Here is a 23,250-nt window from a genome sequence, read left to right as displayed (position 1 = left end):
AGGATGATGAGGCCACTATAGAACAAAAATTGAACGAGTTAAGGAAAAATATGTATTTCGACCCCAATGTGGATGCAATCTTTTATTTGTCCTAAGATTCGGTAAGAGAAGAAGAGAAGGAAGTACCGTTACCTTCTTCATATGAGGATTCGACTGTAGCTAGCGGATGCAGTCCTTCAAGTGAGTTAATACCTCTTTAGTTTACTTCTGTTCTTTGTTCAACTTGGTGCCAATTTAGTGGACTACATCTTTTCTTAAGGGGAGGATGTGACATCCTGGTCTAAGCTACGTCCTCACAATTTAGCTTCCATTTGTGTTTGAATCTAAATAGACTTAAGCCCAATGGATTGAGAAGGTTAGAAGTATGAGATTAATGTGGATTATGTCTTGTGATGGTGCATTAGGCGCCCAAGCCCAACACCTAGCTAATTTCAGCCATATAAGGATTTAGGGTTTGAAAACCCAATTAGGGTTTGGGGAGGAAGAGAGAGGCCCCACTTGGAGTTAAAGGAGAACAAAAGCCCTTGAGTTTCCCTAAGCCACAGTCATTAGATTAATAGGGTTTTTACAAGAGCTATGCCACTTTGCAAACGTGCATTGGACTTTAATGATTCTACAAGAAGCAATGATGAGGGAGGTGAATGGGGAGTTTTGGTTTTTTGAAGATCCACACACCACTTATCCCTCATGCAAGATGGCTTCTAAAAGAATCTTTGGATGAAAGAAGACATTAGGGTTTCAGTTTTTGTAAGAGCCACACCCCAACTCCATGCCATTTCACAGCCATGCATGTTACTTTCTCTAGGTTCATTGTATCTAGACCACAAAATGGATGAAGATAAAAGAGGGTATTTCAGCCATGACATGTGGCAAGCTTGTGACTTCCTAGAATTTCAATCACGAGAAAGAGGAAGAGGTAGAGGTAGACTATGGTAATGGAGAGGGACATGCCACATGGCACTCATGCAAGGGCTAGGGTTTTTGAAAATAGAGAAAAGAAGAGGAAAAAAAAAAGAGATGCATGAGATTTTTGGAATTAGGGTTAGGGTTTCCAAAAACTTAGTGAATATGGAAACTTTTCACGCATGCGTGAAGAGACTCTTAGTGTTCCCAAGGTGTGTAGATAAGAGGAGTATTTATAGGAAGGCATTTAAGGTACTCGGTCATATCACCAAGAGGGAAACTGAAAGGTCATTCATGTGTTTTTAGCCAAGTCCTTCACACTCTCTTCTCTATACTCCCATGCCATTTTCCAAGGAAAAGAGGAAGAACCTTAGTTCCTCCTTCATCCAAACTGATCATCATTGCCTAGTTGCTTCAAGATTTTTAAGATCCTAGAAGTAGAGCAAGGTAAGAAAACTTCTTGAGCACTCTCATTGGATTAGCTAAAAGCTAAATACAATGAGAATTTACCTATTGAACCATAAGATGTATCACATTGGAATAGCTATAGCTATAGCTATAGTAACTTCTAAAGTAATTTCTAAATTTGAAAGACACTGTTTATTCATCAAATCCATTTTATATCATTTGTTTCTCTCTCTTGAGGTCTCCATCAATGTCTCTCTAGTTTCTATTTTTAACTCATAATTTAATTAGAATATGATTACTAATTAATATATAATATTATAAATAGTAAAATATGATAAAATAAATAATTTCATAATTAAAAAAAATATTTTTGAAATTATTAATTACTCATGAATAAATGGATAATCCAATGTAGAGATTTAATGTGAATAGCCAAAGCCAAATTCATCTTTTATTATTTTATTGTCATATAATGAAAAAATGGCTATTCCAATGTAAAGACTTATGTGAATGGAATAGCTAAAAGTTAAATTCATCTTACATTCATAAAAAATGTACTTTAACTTTAGCTAATCCAATGAGAGTGTTCTTAGCTGTAAACCTTTTCTATGAGATTTCAAATCCTATGAAGAAAACCTTTTTGTTTTCAAGTTCAAGGAACGAAAGTTCCTTCTTCTCTTCTCAACCACTTTTCATAGAAAGAGAATGTTCATAAAGTTGGAAAGTTTCGATCACCAAAAACGTAGGGTCTGGTTGGTTCATGCATGAAGATGTTTTTCTTTCAAAACCAAAGGCTAAAAAGCAAAAGAAGTTCCTTTATGAGGCCATGTGCTAGCCGACCATCACTAGGGTTTTTGTTCAAGCATTTTTCTTAAGCAATCGAGCATGGAGTCATGACTAAAAAGGGTTATTGCAACTCAATAGATTTGATTCTTAGGGTTTCATTTCCAAAGGGTATAGCTCGATGACAAACCAATTTTCATTCGGCCTACCTAGGGTTTTTCTTGTATGGATAAGAAAGACCTTGAATAAAAAAGGGTAAGAAGAGTGAATGTTTTCTAAAACCAAGTTAGGGTTTACAAACCGAGTTGGTATGCCTAGAGTTAGATTTTTCTCTTCAAGAGTCTAACTACTAAAACATGGACTTTCAGCTTGCTTGATCATTGGTATTTTCTTGTACATAAGAAACTTTGTAAGTTAGCCTCTAACTTACTCTTAGGATAATGTACTTATGTTTACGTGTATACTCTGCATTTTGATTAGTTAAATTGGATTATTGAATTGCTACTTGTCACAAGCTATGATAACTTTGTACCTTATATGTGCATATTATGCTCAAATGATGCTTGCTAAAATTGTTGGTTCAAATGACATGTTCGGAGTTTTGAGAAATGGGATGTCTTGTTGAGCTTTCATATTTTATATTGTATATGTTTCTGAATGTTCTAATTACTTCAAGCTATATACGTGATGCTTTCTTTGTATATAACACAAATACATGACATTGTTGCATGAAAGTTACATGGTATCATCTCAAGTTACATGTCAAATGTTTCTGGGTTATGCATGAAAAGGAAATGGTTTTATCATGACCCCAATGCTAGAATGGGGGAATATCCTGGTGGAACTCCTTTGTCTACTTCGGAGTGATTAAACTGGAGTGGTAACCCATGAGTTGATGAAGTACAATCAACGGACTTCAAATGGGTTATTTTTAAAGGGTTACGGAGCGAAGTAACCACACTTAACGCTAGTAGGTGCAAGATATTGTAAAATACGGTGAAGGTGAATTGTGAACTACCGTATCAAACGGACTCTGACGTACTCACACCCAGTCAAGAGGGCTAGCAAGGTGTTGTAGTAACTAGCAAGGAGCCCACAGTTCCTAGGCATAGCTATGAGGTGTCCACCCAAATTGTTATATGGAACAAGATTGTTAGTGATTTTTATGAGAAATGGAACTGTGATATTTTTGTTACATGGTTACTTTGTTACATAATCACTTTGATACATAGTTACAAGATTAGTGTTTTGAAAAGAAAGAGTACATATGGAACAAAGTGTGTTTTCGTTCAAAGTACATGTTCATGCATTCATACTCATGATTTACCTTATACATGCTTATGTTATCTCTGTGTTTGTTATTGGTTTAACTTGCAGAGATTTATTGAAACCTCATTGTGGTAGTTTTCGCTATCATTCCCTCCGGAATGACAGAAGTTCTGAAAGGGTTAGCAAATAGCGATGGGGAAATGCAAGCGCGAAGAACCCTTGATAGTCAAGGAAGAACGTAGGGATGAGGACCCTAAAAAGAGCAAGAGTAGTGCAACATCTAGTTCCCGGCCCACTAGGGAGGATACTTTTGAAGAAGCAGTATTCCTCGTAGCAAGATTACTAGAGAGAGTAAAAGCAAGTCAAAGGATTTTGACCCAAAAAGACGAATGCATTTGGAAAGTGGAATGATTCTTTATTATGATGCTTTAGGAGATGTATTTTGATGGTACTTTTGGAACGGGATTTGTGGTTTAAAAACCTTATTTTGTATTAGAAGATCTTTTGGAAAGACATTTTGGGATTAATAGATGTTTTATTTTGGTACCATATTAAAATTGCTCAAACTCTGTTTAGTTATGACCTTTTCCACTTCGATATTGCGTATTGCTAGAAATAAGCTAGGTGTATTGCATGTTAACTATCATGAATGTGGGGTATGTGACCTTGAGTTACATGTCCCGACGCTTCAGTCTTTATCCAATCCCAAGTGGGGTCTTGGCGTTATATCCTACGAGTTTGATTTTCGTATATATTGTTCTTGAAGCTTTGATCTATGTATTAAGAGTTTATTTTCAAAGAGTTATGGTATAGATCTTTGATGAAGTGCTGTTGAACATGCAAGAATTTGTTTTAAACTCAAGCTAGAGGCTCTCGGGTGTGATGATTTGTTTGAATGAAATTTTTTTCATGACATGCTAGTTTTAATGCTTACATCAAGTTAGAATTTGAATATGAGATATATGATTATGCTATTTGAATATTTATTGCATGAAAACCAAGGATCCAGTCACTTTGTTTCAAGTCCAAAGCATACTATACCCGGTTTCATGGTTTTATGCAAACCGGTTATTCTAAGTGGTATTTTGCAATTTTTGGTTGATTTTTCAAGCTTGCTATCACTTAGGTTTGATTGGTGAACATGTTAACAGAGTAGTTATGGACTTTTGGAGTCCTTGGAGTTGATTTGAAAGTGTTAGACCAAGAACATCAAAAGTAGGTTCTATTTAACCTTATCTTGATGTTTTGGCATTTTGTATGGTGTAGTGACTTTAAGATTTTAAGAAATGTGTAAATTGAAATCTTAGCATGATTTTAGAACTAAGAATGTGATTTTTTTAGAGTTGCTAAAATTGGTTTAAGCTTGTTAGTATGTAGAAAGGTCAAATAGTTACAAGATCATGTTTTGGCCTAATACATGAATCGACCTAGGTATGTTTCTCATAACTGTCATTAGTTTTAAATTTTTTTGAGTTCATATTCCTCATGTAAATTTTGGTAAGTTTTGGAGTTCATTTGCAAAATCCTTATTTTAGGGGCAAATTTGTAATTTCCCACAAGTAGAACCCAACTTTGCAAATTTAGCCCTAAGTTAGTAAGTTTTATGTTTATAAGAATTTAGTGGGATTTTCAGAACCTAGAAAATATCTCATTTAGTTCACACCTTTTATTCTCAATTTACGTTACGTATATCCCTGTAAGTTAGCTTCTAACTCACTCTCGGTATTTTTATATATGTACGGTGGTAAGAATTAAATTCTTTATATTCATGTCACTTATGCTTATTGTAATTGTTATAATATACCATACCATGTCATCAACTATTTGTTACATGTTTATCTGTTACATGAATACCATATCATATTTTACATGCCACAAATGACATGTCTTCTATTCCATGTTTATCTATTACATGCCACGAATGCCATTTCATCTGTTACATGAGTATGTCATGAAAATATTTCTAAGTCATGCTTGATTTGTTATGTTTTATCATGACCCTAATGCTAAGATGAATGATTATTCTAGTGGAACTCCCCTGTCCACTCTGGAGTGTTTAAAATAGAATGGAGTTCCTTGGGTTGACGAAGTACAGCCAACAAGTTTCAAATGAGACCTAAGTAATTGGTTTCAAATAGCAAAGTCAAGGCACCCAAAGCTAGTAGTGCCAAACTTTTTACAAGCACTTAACCCATGGTAATGGTTAGTTTGAACTACTATGAGGGAAGACTCTTGTAATGGTTAATTTGTACTACCTGAGTATCCCACACTAAATACTCTTGCTAGGGTTAGTTCATATGACCTGAGTGTTTATATAAATCTTTCAAGATGTAGTCACAATTGGTGCAGAAACTTGTGGTGTGATATGGTACTGGTAGAATCACACAGTTCATGGGGAGATATGGAGTGCCCATTTTTAAGTAAACAAACATGTATTTGTAAAAATGTTTCATATTCACACAAGCATGTTAAGCCATGTTATGTTCAAGTCAAGTCGTGTTATATTCAAGCCAAGTCATATTATGTTCAAGCCAAGCACATTATGTTCAAGTCAAGTTACATTATGTTCAAGTCAAGTCATGTCACTATCAAGTCATGTCAATAATGTTCAAGTTCATGTCATGAAGCATACATGTCATTTACTATCATGCATGCCTATTCATACTGTTGGAAGTTTAGGAGCCTTACTTATTGAGATTTTATAACTTCATTGTGGCAGTCCCAACGATCATTCCTCCTGGAATGGTAGGCGATGTGTTAGAAGGTAGAGGACCAACACTTTACCAGTTCAACAAGGTTGAATAGACTACGGAGGAAGCATGAGGAGCTGATGGAGTCGATCCTCCATTTTCTGAACGTTATTTTGGAGAGCATAGTCGAGCTGTGTGAGTGACTTAATGATTTAGTTTAGTAGTTTTATTTCATGTTCGTACTTATCGAGCGTTGTCTAGAGTACTCATTTTGATTCAGACTAATGTTATGAATTTTGGATATGTGAATATTATAGAAATATATTTATGTTTTGGGATATAGCATTCTAGTACATTGTGTATTGCTAAAAACAATTACCCATTACAAATAGTGCATATTGTTAGATGCATGGTAGGTACATTGCATCCTTAATTTTTATGAACGAGGATATGCGACCAAGTGTTGCATGTCCCGACACTTCAAGCTCTGTCAAATCTAAAGCGAAGTCTGGGGACGTCGCAGGCGTGTTATGTATAAGCCTCTAGTACTATTGTTTCTAGTTTTTGACTAATACCCTACTCTTTTCCGCTGCTACATTTGTACACGTGTGTACTTAGCATATGAGCACACAAGACTCCTACATCCATAAGGGGATGCAAACCCATGCGGCGTGCTTTCCGGGCATTATAGTTCCTGTAATACCCGAGTTCTACTACATAGGTCCTTACGTCATTTTATTAATTCTTTAAGTTAAATATTTTGAGATAAAGATTTTTATTACTTTTTATTATTTTATTTTAAGATGAGTATGCTTTATTTTTTTAAAAAAATATGATTTATTAAAATAAATTAAGGGTATTATTTTTAAGACTTTGAAATATTTTCTCTTAAGTACTTTAATTTTATTTATTTAAAAGTGGCCCAATTAATTTCTATCATTGGATTGGTAGGTGAAAAGCATCCTAAAGGTAGATAGATCTCCACCATCCATCTTCCAAGCTTATGTGATAAGCTTTGACCAAAGAGACTAAATCCCTTTTTACCCCTTATTAGGCTTCTAAGGCAAGCCATTAAGCTTTTGACCCATAAGCTTCCTAAAGAAGCTACTGAATTGACTTTTCCTTGTACCGATCGTCCAAAGCAACACAAAAGGAGAAAACAAAACAAAACAAAACTAATCCTAAGGCATTCCATCCTTGCACCTGTCGGTCGAAGCTACACAAAAAGGCAAGAATTAAAATCAATTTCCTTTAGTCCCTTAACCCGTCGACTACACTTAGGAAAAGCAAGAAAAAGTTTCATCTTCTTCCCCAAGCCATAGCCGATCCTCTCTTCTTCTCCTCTCTTTTGTTCTTCAAGAAACCAAACTCCTCTCATCTCCTTCAAACCAAGAATCTATTTTTCCTTCTTCTCAAGAAGAAAATAGCAAGGTAAGATTACCCTTAATCCTTCTCCTTTGTGTTTTTCGAATTTAGCCATGGTTGATCAAGTGGGTTTTCTTTTGATGATTTTTTATATTTCGGTTTTGGGGTTTAAAATAGTGATATCGTGTTGCTCTTCATTCACATAGCCATACCACCATTTGGTCTTGCACTTGTGTTTTGAAAGGAGCTAAGAACTCAAAGTAAAAATCCTAATTTGACTTATTTATTTTTAGTGTGAATTTGGAAGCTCACTTAGTTGTTTAGCTTGTGTTTTGATGTAGTTAATTTCCTATATTGCAAATAAATATGTATGCCCAGTTTTTGGCCCAAACCAAATGGTATTATAATTGTTTTGCTATGTATTTTCCTATATTTTGAAAATACCATGTTGTTATTAAACTTGGTTTACTCATAGGTGATTATTAAAGTGATTTTAAATTATATATGTTGGTATCATGTGCCTTGTGTTGAGGTTTGGTTAGTAATCTATTTTTAGAATGCTAGAGGTTTGGTTTAAAGGTTTTGGTTGATTCTATAATTTTACATCTTACTTTTAAAAGGTATTAAGTGAGTAAATCATAAACTTAAGTGTTTAAAGGTTTTAAAGTTTCTTAATGGGTAACTTTGCCATACTTTATGCTACTTTAATTTTAATGAGAGGTTTTATCTAAACTAATTAAATATTTCTTATGTGAATAGGTTATAACTTAGTTTAGATATAAGAGATTAATTATGCATGATATATTATGATATGTACAGCTGTCCAAGTATTCCTAAGTCATATCATGCCATATCTTGATGTACAAATAGCCCATTTATGTTGTCCCTCGTTTGGTTAAATTCTACCTAACCCAAGAGTCTAAAATATTGATAAGCTAACCTTTTTATAATGAGGGACCACAAGTTGATTTAAAGGGCCATATTTCCTAAGTTTGTTTAGCCTACTTGAGATGCCTAAATCTATTATAAAGTCCATTATTGAGAATTTCCAGATTTTATCTCCTAATGTCCATAACCCAAAGTGAGCTTGAACCAAAGAAACCTTGCTTGAAACCTATGAATTCTTAACTACTTTTCATGTAAGCTTTTAAAATAGCCTTTCCATGGACAACTAGCATGTTTTAATATTTAAGTTATTTCTTTTGTAAGTCGAGGTGAGGAGTAGTCATTGGATTAATGTTAAGCATAGAAGGGACATTAGATTGTAATATCGTGGCTTTCTCTTTTAAAGGGAGGGCTAAAGAGTACTGTATGAGTATTAACACGCTTATGTTATTTATTGGAATAGGAATATTGATGATGGAAGTATAGATGAGCATAGAGGTAAGTAGTTATGACTATGCTTCTTACACCAAGTTTTCTTTATGAAATGATGTCTCTCTCTCTCTCTCTTATTGCAAATGTTCTTCTAAAGAAAAGAGTAAATGAATATAGTATGTACAAGCTCTTTCTTGATAGCCCCTGTTAAGCACCCTATTGATTATAATTGTGTGTATGTGTATAAGGTAATGCATGCACGTAGGTTTTAAGTCATGAGATTTCCATACATGCTCTCTCAATAAACTTATTGATTATTCCAATATGTAGCATAGCATGAAAATGTATCTTATTCATAAAAATACATGTGCATTGAAGTAAGAAAGATGATGAAAATGTTTTGATTGCAAAGGGAAGAAAATGAATGTCTCATGCCTTATGCTTCAAGTGATGCTTTAAATGAGTTTTAAAATGTCTCTATGAATTGATACTTTAATTGACGCGAAAAGTGTTTTAAAATGCCCCTATGAACTGATGCTTTAAAGGACGTAAAGAAAATGTTTTAAAATGCCCCTACGAACTGATGCTTTAAATGACGCGAAGGAAACGTTTTAAGATGTCCCTATGAACTGATGTTAAATTGTCCCTATGAACTAACGTTTTATGGATGCCATGAAAAATGATATTTAAGATCATGCTTTTAAAATGATGTTTTTTCATGAATGCACTATTAAATGAAAAGATGATGTTTAAGTTCATGCTTTTAAATGATGTTCTTCCATGAATGAACTGTTAAATGAAAAGGACTGAAAGGACTGACATGAATGAATGAAAGAAAGGACTGAATGAATGAATGTTTTACTGTATGAAAATACATAACGGCCATATGAATGAAAAGGGTACCAAAGGAATGGGCAGAATGCAATGCCGGGTAAGTAGTACTGGTACTGCACCCAGTGCTGCCCCCTGACTGAAAAGGGATTCCCAACCTGTGGCCACAAGCGGAATCCAGATCCAAAGGAAGACTGCTAACCCCAACACACGGGGCGTAATAGTGTGTACCGGCCAAAGAAAGTGAAATATGAAAGCATGGTTATTTCTTAAAATGTTTATACATGGAAGCATAGTTATTTATTAAATGTTATGCATGAAAGTATGGCTTATCTCTTAAACTGTTATGCATGAAAGCATTGTCAAGAATTAGCAAAATGTTTATGTATGCATGTTTTCAAAAGAAAAAGAATAGATGCCTAGTATGTTTGATGTATGGTATACTACTTATTGAGTATTTGACTCACTTTTGTTTTAAATGTTTTAAACATCCAGGTAATGATGAAAAGGCTAGGGAGCAAGGCATTACTGCAGAATGAGAGGCAGACGATTAGAACCTTCCCTAACTAGAACAGTTATGTTTATGGATGATGAGTTATGTTTATGTATAGACGTTCTATGTTGGGATGGACTATGAGAGTCTTTGATGGATGAATGTTTGAATAGGATGTCTATCAGGTGCTCCCTTTATTAGATAAAAAATTTAGAGTATACGTGTGTCATGTTTATGCTGATCGCATGTTATTCGAAAAAGAAAATGGATAGTAAAGAACAGGCATGTACGTCGCGATCCCGCCCTTCCCGGGGCGGGGTTGTGACAGTTCCTCACCAAATCATAACTAGGGGTTGGAGGCATACGAGCACACAAGACTCCTACATGCGTAAGGGGATGCGAACCTGTGAGGTGTGCTTCCCGGGCACTGCGGTTCCTCACCAAACCACAACTAGGGGTCAGAGGCGCCACAAAGTATACAACTAGTTTATGGGGAGACTGAAGTGCACATGTTAATAAATGGATATGATTGGTGAAATGGGTTTTCACGTGTTGAATGGATTGGAGTCCAACAAATTATATGTTATCCTTTGATTTGGGCACTAGGTGCTTGATGATGTATAGGGTGAATCATGATTAGTTTATTTGCACGGAGGTTGGTAACTCGGTATACATATTTATAAATGTGATTTCTCTTTTTGTTACTTGAAGTTCATTCATTTGTATTCATTGCCATTTTTTTACATTAATAATGGCTATCTTGGCTATCTTTGGTATTCATACTCCTAGTTTCTGACTAGTACCTTATATTTCTTCCGCTGCAACCTTTTGTACACACGTGTGCCTAGCATATGAGCACACAAGATTTCTATGTTACGTAAGGGGTGCAACTTGTGCAGCATGCATCTCGAGCATCGCGGTTCCTTGCCAAACCACAACTAGGGACCAAAGGCGCCACACACACACACAAACAGAAAGAGAAACTTGAATAACTAGAGCAAAAGTTTTAGAAACAGAGTGAGCTAAAGATATGAAGTGGCCCACAAAAACAAACAGAGAGGGAAATGAGGCTTCTCAGGTTCCTTGCACAACGCCACGTGATTGGTCCTCTCATTGGCGGCATCCTTTGGTCTAGGTGTATGTCAGATTGAAGGCATCATAGATGAAAGAAAAATTAAAAATGGAGGTTCTGACATGAGTTAGACGGTCGGCCAAAGAGGAACGAGCCTTTTGGTGGTGGTTGGTCCTTTTTGGTCTTCCATTGTGAATGAAAGTTAAGTGTAAGTTTTCTGATGCATAGCCATGGGTGACTTGCATGGGTAGAGACTAATGGCTCCTTTGGACACTTACAATATCTTAAAATATCTGTGAATAGTAGTAAAATAGTTTGTTAAGATATTTTATTAGATTTTGAAAAAGGAGAGAGAAAAAGTTAAATAAAAATATTATAAAATTAAAAAACTATTTGAGTATAATGCTTTAATATTATTTTTATTTTGAAATTTGAAAAAATTGATTTATTTTTTGTGTTTTGTTTGGAAATTAGGAAAGTTGTAATGATTAAGTAAGATGGAGAAGTTGAAAATTAGAAATTGAAAATTATTTTATATTTGACTAATGTTTGAGAACGAAATATATGAGAATACCTGATAATACTTGTATTTCCAAACTAGCCCGGCGAGCTTGGTATTGGGCCAGCAATATACGAGGTTAGCAAGGAAATAGGTGAGCAAAAGCTTGGGCTAGTAATAGTTATTGTGGTGAAAAGATATCTTAACTCGAGGAACCTAAGTATCCTGAGATACCTGCAAGTCTAGCATGTGATACTCCATATCATTTTAAAACAGATGGATGCTATCTCATAAGTACAAATTTAGGCTAGTGCACAAAGACATGCACGGGATCTCAGGGAGCAACAGGGGATCACCCTTAATCAAGACGATGACGTTTTGCAAGGATCTAGCCTTGATAACCTCTACTTCCACTGCATTAGTAGCAGTCATAGGCTTCAATCCCTTGCTCGCCCAAAATCTTGCTCGCATATCGTCTTGCTCGCCCATGACCTTTCTTGCTCGTCTCATCCTTCCCTCTAGTATGAGATCACGTAGAAAATATGATTAAGTTATCATTAGGTGGTATGTTCCTTCTAGGGTGTATGCTTATATGCATGTATATATATATGTATGTATGTATGTATGTATGTATGTATGTATGTCTGTGTGTGTATATATTTATGTATATAAATATGTATGCATGTATGTGTATATGTATATATATATATATTATATATGTGTGTGCGCGCACTTGAGAAGCGATACAAGAAAATCTCTTAAAATGGAGATTTAATCCTTTCAGGTCAAAATTTTCATTTTAGGGGACAACGTGCAGATTCCTTAACTAAGTGGTCAAAGTGTAAATCTTTGAAACTGAGGGATAGGCTACCAAAATTGGGTAACTTATGTAACACCTGGACCCAATCAAGCTCTATTTTTATCTATTTATTTATTTTTAGTTCATTTATTTTATTATATTTTCTTCACATGTTTATTTTTTTTTCCCGCATATTTTATTTTGTTTTCATTTCTTTCCGTTTTTATTTTTCCCCTAGGTCTTCCTCTCGTCCGGCATGCATGCACACACACGACTCAACTTTCATCCTCACACACGTCTCTCTTATCTCTAGGGTTTCACCTCACATATATATAGACACACGAATGTTTTCCCATGCAATTAGAACTACCCAAACACTTGTCGCCGCACCACCTTAGAATCGCAAGCCCTAGCCTCCATCCCCTCAGATTCTCACTCCCCAAGTCGTGCAACACCCCAACTGCGGCCCAAGCCGTAACACAACACGGTTGCATCTTTGGTGACGCCGCTGCCCAGACCACGTGAACGTAAGCCTCAACCACCGCACTGTCGTAGCCTGCGTCCTTGTACGTTTGCAGCAAACTCCTTCGCACCGCCACCTCCATCTCCACGTAAAACCAAAGCAACCCATGCACATTGCGTCTCCACGGATGTCAACTCCACCTCGCCGTGCATCACCTCCACTTGACCATCACTGGAAGTCCAGCTCCTCCGCCGTACACCGCTGCACCACCACCAAAGTACCGAGAATAACCATCTGCGGAGTGATCCGAAACTCCCCTGTTTTAGCCACCGAAAACAGAGCAACACAGCCCAGTGCCCTTGTCGTTCAACGCCACCACACACGGTGCCAGCGCCTCCACGTCATTACCACTGGCACAGAGAACTCCGACGATCACTCCACGCCACTCCTTTTCTGCCGCATCCCTTTCGGTAAGCCACCGACAGCACCTCCGTGTCACTCTCTCGGCTTACTCTATGTCGTTCATTGTTTTTCCTCATTCGTTGGTCTCTCTCTCTCGTCTAGTGCTCCACCGAGATCACCGCCGTCTATCTAGCCCCTCGCTATGTCGCACGCTGCCACGTGATTTCCTCCATGAGTAAGCCCTACCGTGCTTGTTCTATTGATTTATGTAGGTTTTTGTTAGTTTTCAAAGAATTAATTGAAATTACCGTAATACCCTTTAATACATGATATATTAATGGGCTTTTAATTTTTATTATGTAATAGTACACTCTTATATATTTAAGATTACAGAAAATCACTTAAATATTTTTAACATGTTATTTAGTAAAGATTTATTTTAGGAGTAAATAATATTGGAGTAATGTTGTTTTTACACTTTAGATATGATTTAGTCTATTTAAAAATAGTTATGTTTATTTTAAAATATTTTGGGATAATTATATTATCTAGTATTAAACTTTATAGTTTGTTTTCAATAATAAATAGATCAAACTTTTAAATGTTTTAATCATAGTTATTAAATCAACAGTGACGATTTTAGAAGTGATATTTGAATTTTAGGTTTTGAGGAATTTAATAGGCTATTTTAGAAGCGTAGGATTGAAGATCTAAATATGAGATTAATTGAAAATTTACGAGAATTATGTGTTTATTTTATAGGTGACGATTAATTATTGTTCGACATTTTTGAAGAAAATTTCGAAAAAACTTAGAAGTCCAGGTAAGCGGAGTTCCTATCCTAGACTTTGCAATAAAATAAAATGAGCTGAGGTTGACTTTTTGAAAAATATACATATTTGGTTATGAAAAAAAAATTTGAACTACCTCAGTTATTTGTTCTGCATTATTCATGAGATTCTGTTTAAGAAGAAAGTATTTTCCATCATGACTGGTGTAGACATGATCTTATTTTTGACATTTTATTTCTGATTTATGCAAAAGAGCGAATATAAAAATTTGTGCATAAATATTGTAAATATACTTTGGATTTGTTTTGATTACGAAGATAATATGATTTTGTTCAGTACTCTGTTTGGATAAGATGTGATCTCTGAAAACTTTTGGCATGACTTTTTGATTCTGAATTTGATTATGTTTCCGTTCTGTTCAGTACGGCCCTGCCATGGGTTATAATAGTGGATACGGCCCAACCACGGGTAATAATAGCGGATACGGCCCAACCACGTGTTACAATAGTGGATACGGCCCAACCACGGGTAATAATAGTAGATACGGCCCTGCCACGGGTTATAATAGTGGTATCTGTTTTGAGTGCACACCTTGGTAACAGAGTGATTTATGTTCTGCTTGGTTATCCTCAGATTGCACAACCCTACCACGGGGGTTATACATGGCTTCTGTTCTGATATGATGTTCTGATGATGATCATCATCACTTATGCTATGCCAAAGGATATTTTTGAATGAAATTATTTCTAAATCTTCACTCTGATATTTTGATAACATGTTTTGCTTCCGTACTCCGAAAATGAAAATGTTATGTTCTGCATTCTTATTTCTTATTTCTGTAAATGCTCATGTTTACACACTAGTATATGTCTTCTGCTTACTAAGTTGTTGATAACTCACCCCTTATCTCCATATATTTTTCAGATAATTTTGATGGTTCATCTGGAGAACAAGAGTAGGAAGTTTTAGCAAAGTGTGATGATCGAAATGGAATAAGTGCCTGAGGGTACAAGTGCTTATTTGAGAGTCGTAGTTAATAAACTGATTTTATTTTTCGAGTATTTTGATTTGATGAGTTAAGGATAATTTCGAGTTTTAGAGAGTTTTTAATTTATGTTATTGAGATTTTCTTTATTGTCCCAATGGAGGAACTTAGATATTTGGATTGATTAAATGGATTAACATTTTATGGGATTTTCTGGATTTTATAGTTGTGTTATTTAAGTTGATTTTAGGTATTAAGAATTAACTCTCAGAACCTCCGGGAACGGGGCGTTACAACTTAGGGTTAAAACTTAATTATTAAAACATACAGATTAAAATCATTCACCGTGTCTCAAACTTCCAAACTACAAAAACACTCACATATGTAGGACTACCAACACATTCTAAGGCTATTTGTAAGATTCTCTCTTATACTTGGTTGAGTTGTGTTGTGCTGAAAATATATCTACTAGTGCACAAAATCGTAATAAGTAGTAAAGTATTTTAAAGAAAACGGATAACGAACCCACATGGAATAATTGTGTTATTGAGTATTGAAATTGACTAAATTAATTATTATTTGGAAAACTGAAATTTGAAGAATGGATTATCTAAATTAAATTGAAGAAAATGACATTAAAATTAAGATTTTAAAGATAATAAGAATAAATGTAGAGTGTTTGATTTCACCTAGCAAATCCCACACAATTTATTATTTCTTGTTATAGAATTCCAATTATTCCAAGTTGATGATAAAAATCCTTTAATTATTCAATATTTTCTCTTGAACAATACCAAAAATATCTCCAACTAATAACTGTATATCTCTATGTGAATTTAGCTATTTGGAGACTCATTAAATTCTTTGAATTTTTCTTGAAAATTACACTAATCGTTGTAAAGTATCTCTACTTTTACTCAACTAATAGTGTTTAATCCAAGAGCTTTAATCACAAATCACCTCTCGGACTCAATATGATTCAATAGATTGAACAATAGTTAGCTAGAAAATGGCAAGGATTAAGAACAACGAATAAACACTTGATTATGGAAATATTGAAAATAAAATAACTTAGAATATAAATTGTGTGTTCAATGCCAGACTACACCAAAGCTCTAGAAAATGAAATTAATTCATAATGAAATTGAAAAGAAAAACAATAAAGTTAGCGTTCTTCGTTGGAGTCGGTTGATGAAGCATGCGGCTCTAGCCTCTGCCTTCCAAATCCGCCTCCTTAAAAGAAACTCAAAGAATAAACTCTGGAATATTTTTACTCTAAACTCAGACTCCAAAACTCAAACTCTCTAAAACTCAGACTCTCTTAGACTCTAATCATCCCACAAGTTGGGATTAAATAGATGCCAAAACTTCAAATGTGGAAACATGATAAATGCGGCTACAATCTAGTCTAAAAATCTGGAAAATAGTTTCTAAAAATAGATGTTAACATAAAAGAAAATTATCCCAAGAATAACGGGATTGTCAAAAATGGAAGATTCAATGATATGCGACTTGAATTGTGGAGCTCGGGAGGGTTTCATGGTCAGCCAGCAGATTGATTGCAGAACTCGGAAGGGTCCCACCGGGTAGATGCCTTGTGCGCTGAATATAACTGGTCTCCTTGCCTACCAAGAGGAAAGACTCCCGATCCGGATGATAGAACCCTCTCGCCTATCGAGAGGAAAGACTCTCGACCAGGATCTTAGACTCCTCTCGCCAACCTACCGAGCGGTAAAGCTGCTTGCCTTTTGTCTTGTTATTACCCACGATGTCATTTAGGTTGATCTTTTAAGGTGGTCGGTTAGACTAGTCGCCCAATCTAACCGCCTAGAGCCTTGTTGCCAAGTCTTCACGCCTTCTGGTCGCGAGTCTCCTTGTCTACCGAAAGGTAAATCTTTTAGCCTTTGGGCGAGAGAAATCTCTTTACTACCCACGGGACAAGGCTCCTTGCCCAAATCTCATCGGCTCTCTTCAAATCTCGCTGCCTCTCATCGATCTGGATCCGTACTCTTTTCTTTTGTACAAAAATACTCTCTTTTCACACTAAATCTTCTTATTCCTTCAAATCCAAGAAAAAAAGAAAAATATATAGAAATAAAATAAAATCAATTGTATTGAAGGAAAAATGACACTTTTCATAAATAAAATAGAAATAAAAATCACGCTTATCAAGTTGTATTGGGAAAGGCTACATAGTCACTTTCATTATCTACCCAAATGATCACTTGTGGATGTTTATTCTCACCATGCTTTGTTTGCAAAATAATGTAAATTAACACATTTTGGCTAGTAAAACCCCATCTCAAGAAAATAAAGAAAAAACATGAGCATATAGTTGAGAAGGGAGAATCCTAGTAAAACTCCAACACCACGAGGTGGATAATATAATTTGGAAAACCTTACAGTTGGGTAGGAGAGCCCTTTTGGCATGGTAGGAGAGCTGTGACGCCCCCAAATTCTGCTTGGGAATGGACGAACATTTGAAGTGTCGAGACATGCAACACAAGGTTACTTGCCCCCATTCATGACATATACGATACAATGCTCCTAACATGCATCTAGCATTATGCAATATTCATAACGAATAATTTTTTTCTTCAGCAATACCATGCATCAAACTCAATATCCTAAATGCTTAAAACATACTTCATACATAAAGATATACTAAACATCAGAGATCACAACACTAATCCAAAATGGTTGTGATCATAAGTGTGCTGGAGATTCAACTCCATAAGTATAAGTAGTAATTTGAGTTAACTACTATATTAACCTTGATGCCACACCGTCGCTTAGTCGACTGTGTTCAGTTGGTCGAATCCCGGTTCTCATTTGGGTCATGTAACAAGATCTACCATTGGGAATGGTAGTTGGGACTACCATAGTGAGACATGATTACAAATCTCAGCAAGTTAGCAAAAAACCTACTCACAAGTTAATGATGAATGCATGGCAGTAAAAGTATGAATGCCTAATCAAAATCATAAGTAATCATAGCATAATTTGACATAACATAACTGACATAACTTAACTGAAACATGAACTAAACTTGACTTGCTTGACATGGACTTAAACATGAACTTGAAACGTAATATGGACTTGAAACATGGCATAACATAACATGAACTTGAACTTGAAATATAGCATGAACATGATCATAACATAACATTAACATGAACTTGAACATAATATGAACTTAGAATCTTTTTCTTTAACTACTTAAACTCAACTTCATTACTTAACATGAACTTGATCTAACTTCTTCACTTAACATAAACTTGATTATAGTACGACAGATTTTAACCCTTCACCGTAGTACTCAACAGTGCATAGCCTTGATCGTAGTACCTGGCGGCCTGTATCATTCTTGACCGTTGTATAATTTAACTGATAATATGAACTTAACTTGAACATAACATGACTTGAAATCTTGTTCATTTAACTTCATAAACATGAACATGGGTTCCCTAGTGTCATGTGTCCCTGTCGATTACCGCATCACAACATAGGTATCTGCACTAGCTGTGAGTGCGTTAATACATACACCACACTTGTTGTGGTCCCATGTATTCTACGTGTCACAATTGATGTGTCTCACGTAGTGTATGCACCACAATTGTTGTGATCGCATACTTCATGCTCCACAGTTGTTGTGGACCCATGAATTATTGAAATGAAATGTGGCTCTATCAGCGTTAGTGCCTGGCACGCTCCAGTGACCAGCTAGTGCCACAATCCCGCCCCGTAAAGGGGGAGATCGCGACGTACATACCTGTCCTTTACTTCCTTTTCTTTTTTTCATTTTCTTTTTCTTGTAATATGCGATCGGCATGAACATGACACACGTGCACTCTAAAACTCTCATTTAATAATGGGAACACTTGATATACATTATATTTGAACATGCATCCATAAGAGACTCTCAGAGCCCATCCCAACATAAAACGTGTACACTCGGACCCAATCAAGCTCTATTTTTATTTATTTATTTATTTTTAGTTCATTTTATTTTATTATATTTTCTTCACACGTTTATTTTTTTCCTGCATGTTTTATTTTGTTTTCTTTCTTTCTGTCTTTTTTTTTTCTTTTCCCCCTAGGTCTTCCTCCCGTCCACGGCATGCATGCACACGAACGACTCAATTCTCAGCCTTTCCTCCGCATTCACGTCTCCCTCATATCTCTAGGGTTTGCACCTCACATATATATAAATACACATCTCTCTTTTCTCTCGGTTTACCACTGTCGCCGCACCATACCTTCAAGCAGCCATACACGAAGTCAACCTTGCACCCCAGCTTACCGTGCAACACCATCACGGAAGCCCAAAACGCCGTGCACCCTTGCCTAAACTGTAAGCTAGACCACTGTGAACCACTCCCCTCTGCCAAGCCCTTCCACGCCGCAACCCTCACGACCAAGCCCAGCCTGGAACACTCGAACTCTCAGTGTTTTCAATGCCCAGAACTCTCAGTGTCCCATGCAAAAACCTATGCAACCGTGCATGCACTGCATCTCCACGGATTGCAATTCCACCTCGCCGTGCATCACCTCCACTTGACCATCACTGGAGCTCCAGCTCCTCCGTCGTACACCACTGCACCACCACCAAAATGCCGAGAACAACCATCCGTAGAGTGAACCGAAACTACTCTATTTTGGGTCTGAAAAACAAAGCACTATTGTGTGCTCTCAGCCCGCTACACAACGGATGTCTAGCGGCATCGCCAGCCACCCACACCGCAACTCCACCCTCTAACATAGTTGCCCAGCCACAAAAACCACTACAAGTGCTCCTCTGATCTACCACACCGAAACATGGGAATTATTTCCCCCACCGTGAGTTAACCCAGCCACCCCGCGGCACCAGCCCTTCCACTTCGACGCCACTTGCACAGAGAGTTCCGTCGGCCACCTCACGTCACCCCGAGCCACCCAGCTCCGTCGCAACTGCTCGCAGGTGAGTCTCCATCGCACGACTACCCTGAGTCTAGCGGGTATCTCCCTTCACGTAAGCCCTTTTACGTAGGAGGTGGAAAGGCTTAGTTTTGCTAAATTACAACTTTGCCCCTTGGGCCACTTGGTCTTGTTTTCTACCGGTGTTCTTTTTGTTTTTGAGGGTGTTTTGTCAAGTTATTTAGAAGTTAAATGTTTTGGGTCGAGCTTGGTTTTTAAATTATTTTTGAGTTTGGGTTCTAAATTTTGAATCGGGTAATATCTTTTATTTCAGCGACTTTTGTTAAATAGGTAGGGTTTTGATTTTCGTTAAATAAATTTGTGAATAAGTGAAATTAGGTTAAGTGAATATTTAGTGGATATTGATGGTTTTAGAGAATAATGATATTTTTGGAATTATGAGAATTTTAAGTTTTGAGGTTTTAAAATAGGTTCTTTTAGCATTTTAGATTTAAATATCGAAGTACATGGTTGATTGGAAATTTACAAAAAATTATGTGATTATTTTTATAGGTGAAGACTTTTAGTTGTTTTGGCATTTTGAGGAAAAGTCTGAAAGCTAAGAAGTTCAGGTAAGCGGGGTTCCTATGCTAGACTTTGCATAAAATAAACTGAACTGAGGTCCTTTTTAGAAAATGTGCATGTTTTATTATGAAAAGAAATCTGAAAACAACCTCAGATATTTGTTCTGCATTATTCATGAGATTCTGTTTAAGAAGAAAGTATTTTCCATCATGACTGGTGTAGACATGAACTTATTTTTGACATTCTGTTTCTGAATTTTGAAAAGAGAGCGAATATGAAAATTTGTGCATAATTATGTAAATATGCTTTGGATCTGCTTTGATTGCGAAGATGATATGAATTTGTTCAGTACTCTGTTGGATAAGATGTGATTTCTGAAAACCTTTGGCATGACTTCGATTCTGAATTTGATTCTGTTTCTGTTTTGTTTAGTTACGGCCCTGCCACGGGTTATAATAGTGGATATGGCCCAACCACAGGTTATAATAGTGGATACGGCCCAATTACGGGTAATAATAGTGGATACGACCCAACCACAGGTTATAATAGTGGATACAGCCCTGCCACGGGTTATAGTAGTGGTCTCTGTTTTGAGTGCACACCTTGGTGACAGAGTGATATATGTTCTGCTTGGTTATCCGCAGATTGCACAATCCTACCACGGGGGTTATACATGGCTTCTGTTCTGATGATGATCATCATCATTTATGCTATGCCAAAAAGGATATTTTTGATTGAAATTATTTCTAAATCTTCGCGCTGATATTTTGATAACATGTTTTGCTTTTGCACTCTGAAAATGAAAATGTTTTGTTTTGCATTCTGATTTCTGTAAATACTCATGTTTACACACTAGTATATGTCCTCTGCTTACTGAGTTGTTGATAACTCACCCCTTATCTCCATATATTTTCAGATAATTTTGATGGTTCAGCTGGAGAATAAGAAGAGTAGGAAGTTTTAGCAAGGTGTGATGATCGAAGTGGAATAAGTGTCTGAGGGTACAAGTACTTATTTGAGAGTCGTAGTTAGTAAACTGATTTTATTTTTCAGGAATTTTGATTTGATGAGTTAAGGATAATTTCGAGTTTTGGAGAGTTTTTAATTTTTGTTATTGAGATTCTCTTTATTGTCCCCATGGAGGAACTTAGATATTTGGATTGATTAAATGGATTAACATTTTATAGGATTTTCTGGATTTTATAGTTGTGTTATTTACGTTGATTTTATGTATTAAGAGTTAACTCTCCGGACCTCCGGGAACGGGGCGTTACAAAACGTCTATACATAAACATAACCCATCATCCGTAACATAACTGTTCTAGGTAGGGAAGGTCCTAAGCGTCTGCCTATCCCTCTCTAGTAATACCTTGCTCCCCAGCCTTTTTGTCATTACCTGGACATTTAAAATAAAAATGAGTCGAATACTCAGTAAGTAGTACACCATGCAATGAACATACTAGGCATCTATTCATTTATTTTGAAAACATGCATACATAAACATTTTAGCTAATTCTTGACAATGCTTTCATGTATAACGGTTTAAGGAATAAGCCATACTTTCATGTATGCTTTCATGCATAAACATTTTAAGAAATAACTATACTTTCATGTTTCACTTTCTTTGTCCGGTACACACTATTACGTCTCGTGTGTTGGGGATAGCGGTCTTCCTTTAGACTTGGGTGTACTACCAGTACTATTTACCCGGCATTGCAATCTGTCCATTCCTTCGGTACCCTTTTCATTTATATGACCGTTACGTATTTTCATTCATTAAATCATTCATTTCAGTCCTTTCTTTCATTCATTTCAATCATTTCAGTCAATTTTATCATTTAACAGTTCATTCATGAAAACGTAATTTAAAAGTATGAACTTAAACATCATCTTTTCATTTAACTGTGCATTTATGAAAAAGCATCATTTTAAAAGCATGAGTTTAAACATCATTTTTCATGGCATCCATAAAGCGTCAGTTCATAGGGACAATTTAACATCAGTTCATGGGGACATTTTAAAACGTTTGATTTGCGTCATTTAAAGCATCAGTTCATAGGGACATTTTAAAACACTTTCTTCGCGTCCTTTAAAGCATCAGTTTATAGGACATTTTAAAACACTTTATTCGCGTTATTTAAAAGCATAAGTTCATAGGGGCATTTTAAAACTCATTTAAAGCATCACTTTAAGCATAAGGCATGAGACATTCATTTCCTTTCCTTTATAATCAAAATATTTTCATCATCTTTCTTACTTCGATGCACATGCATTTTTATGAATAAGATACATTTTCATGCTATGCTACATATAGAAATAATCAATAAGTTTATTGAGAGAGCATGTACGGAAATCTCATGACTTAGAACCTACGTGCATGCATTATCTTATACACATACACAATTATAATCGATACGGTGCTTAACAGAGGCTATTAAGAAAGGGCTTGTACATACTATATACATTTACTCTTTCTTTAGAAGAACATTTGCAATAAGAGAGAGACATTCTTTCATAAAGAGAACTTGGTGTAAGAAGCATGGTCATAGCTGCTTACCTCTATGCTCCTCGTACTTCCATCATCAATATTCCTATTCCAATAAATAACATAAGCATGTTAATACTTATACAATATTCTTTAGTCCTCCATTTAAAAGAGAAAGTCACGATATTACAATCTAACGTCTATTCTATGCTTA

The sequence above is a fragment of the Juglans microcarpa x Juglans regia genome, chromosome 6D (assembly GCF_004785595.1).
Source record: "Juglans microcarpa x Juglans regia isolate MS1-56 chromosome 6D, Jm3101_v1.0, whole genome shotgun sequence".
In the NCBI taxonomy this organism is placed as follows: Eukaryota; Viridiplantae; Streptophyta; class Magnoliopsida; order Fagales; family Juglandaceae; genus Juglans; species Juglans microcarpa x Juglans regia.
The sequence above is the reverse complement of the archived record's forward strand: the minus strand, read 5'-3'. Positions refer to the sequence as shown.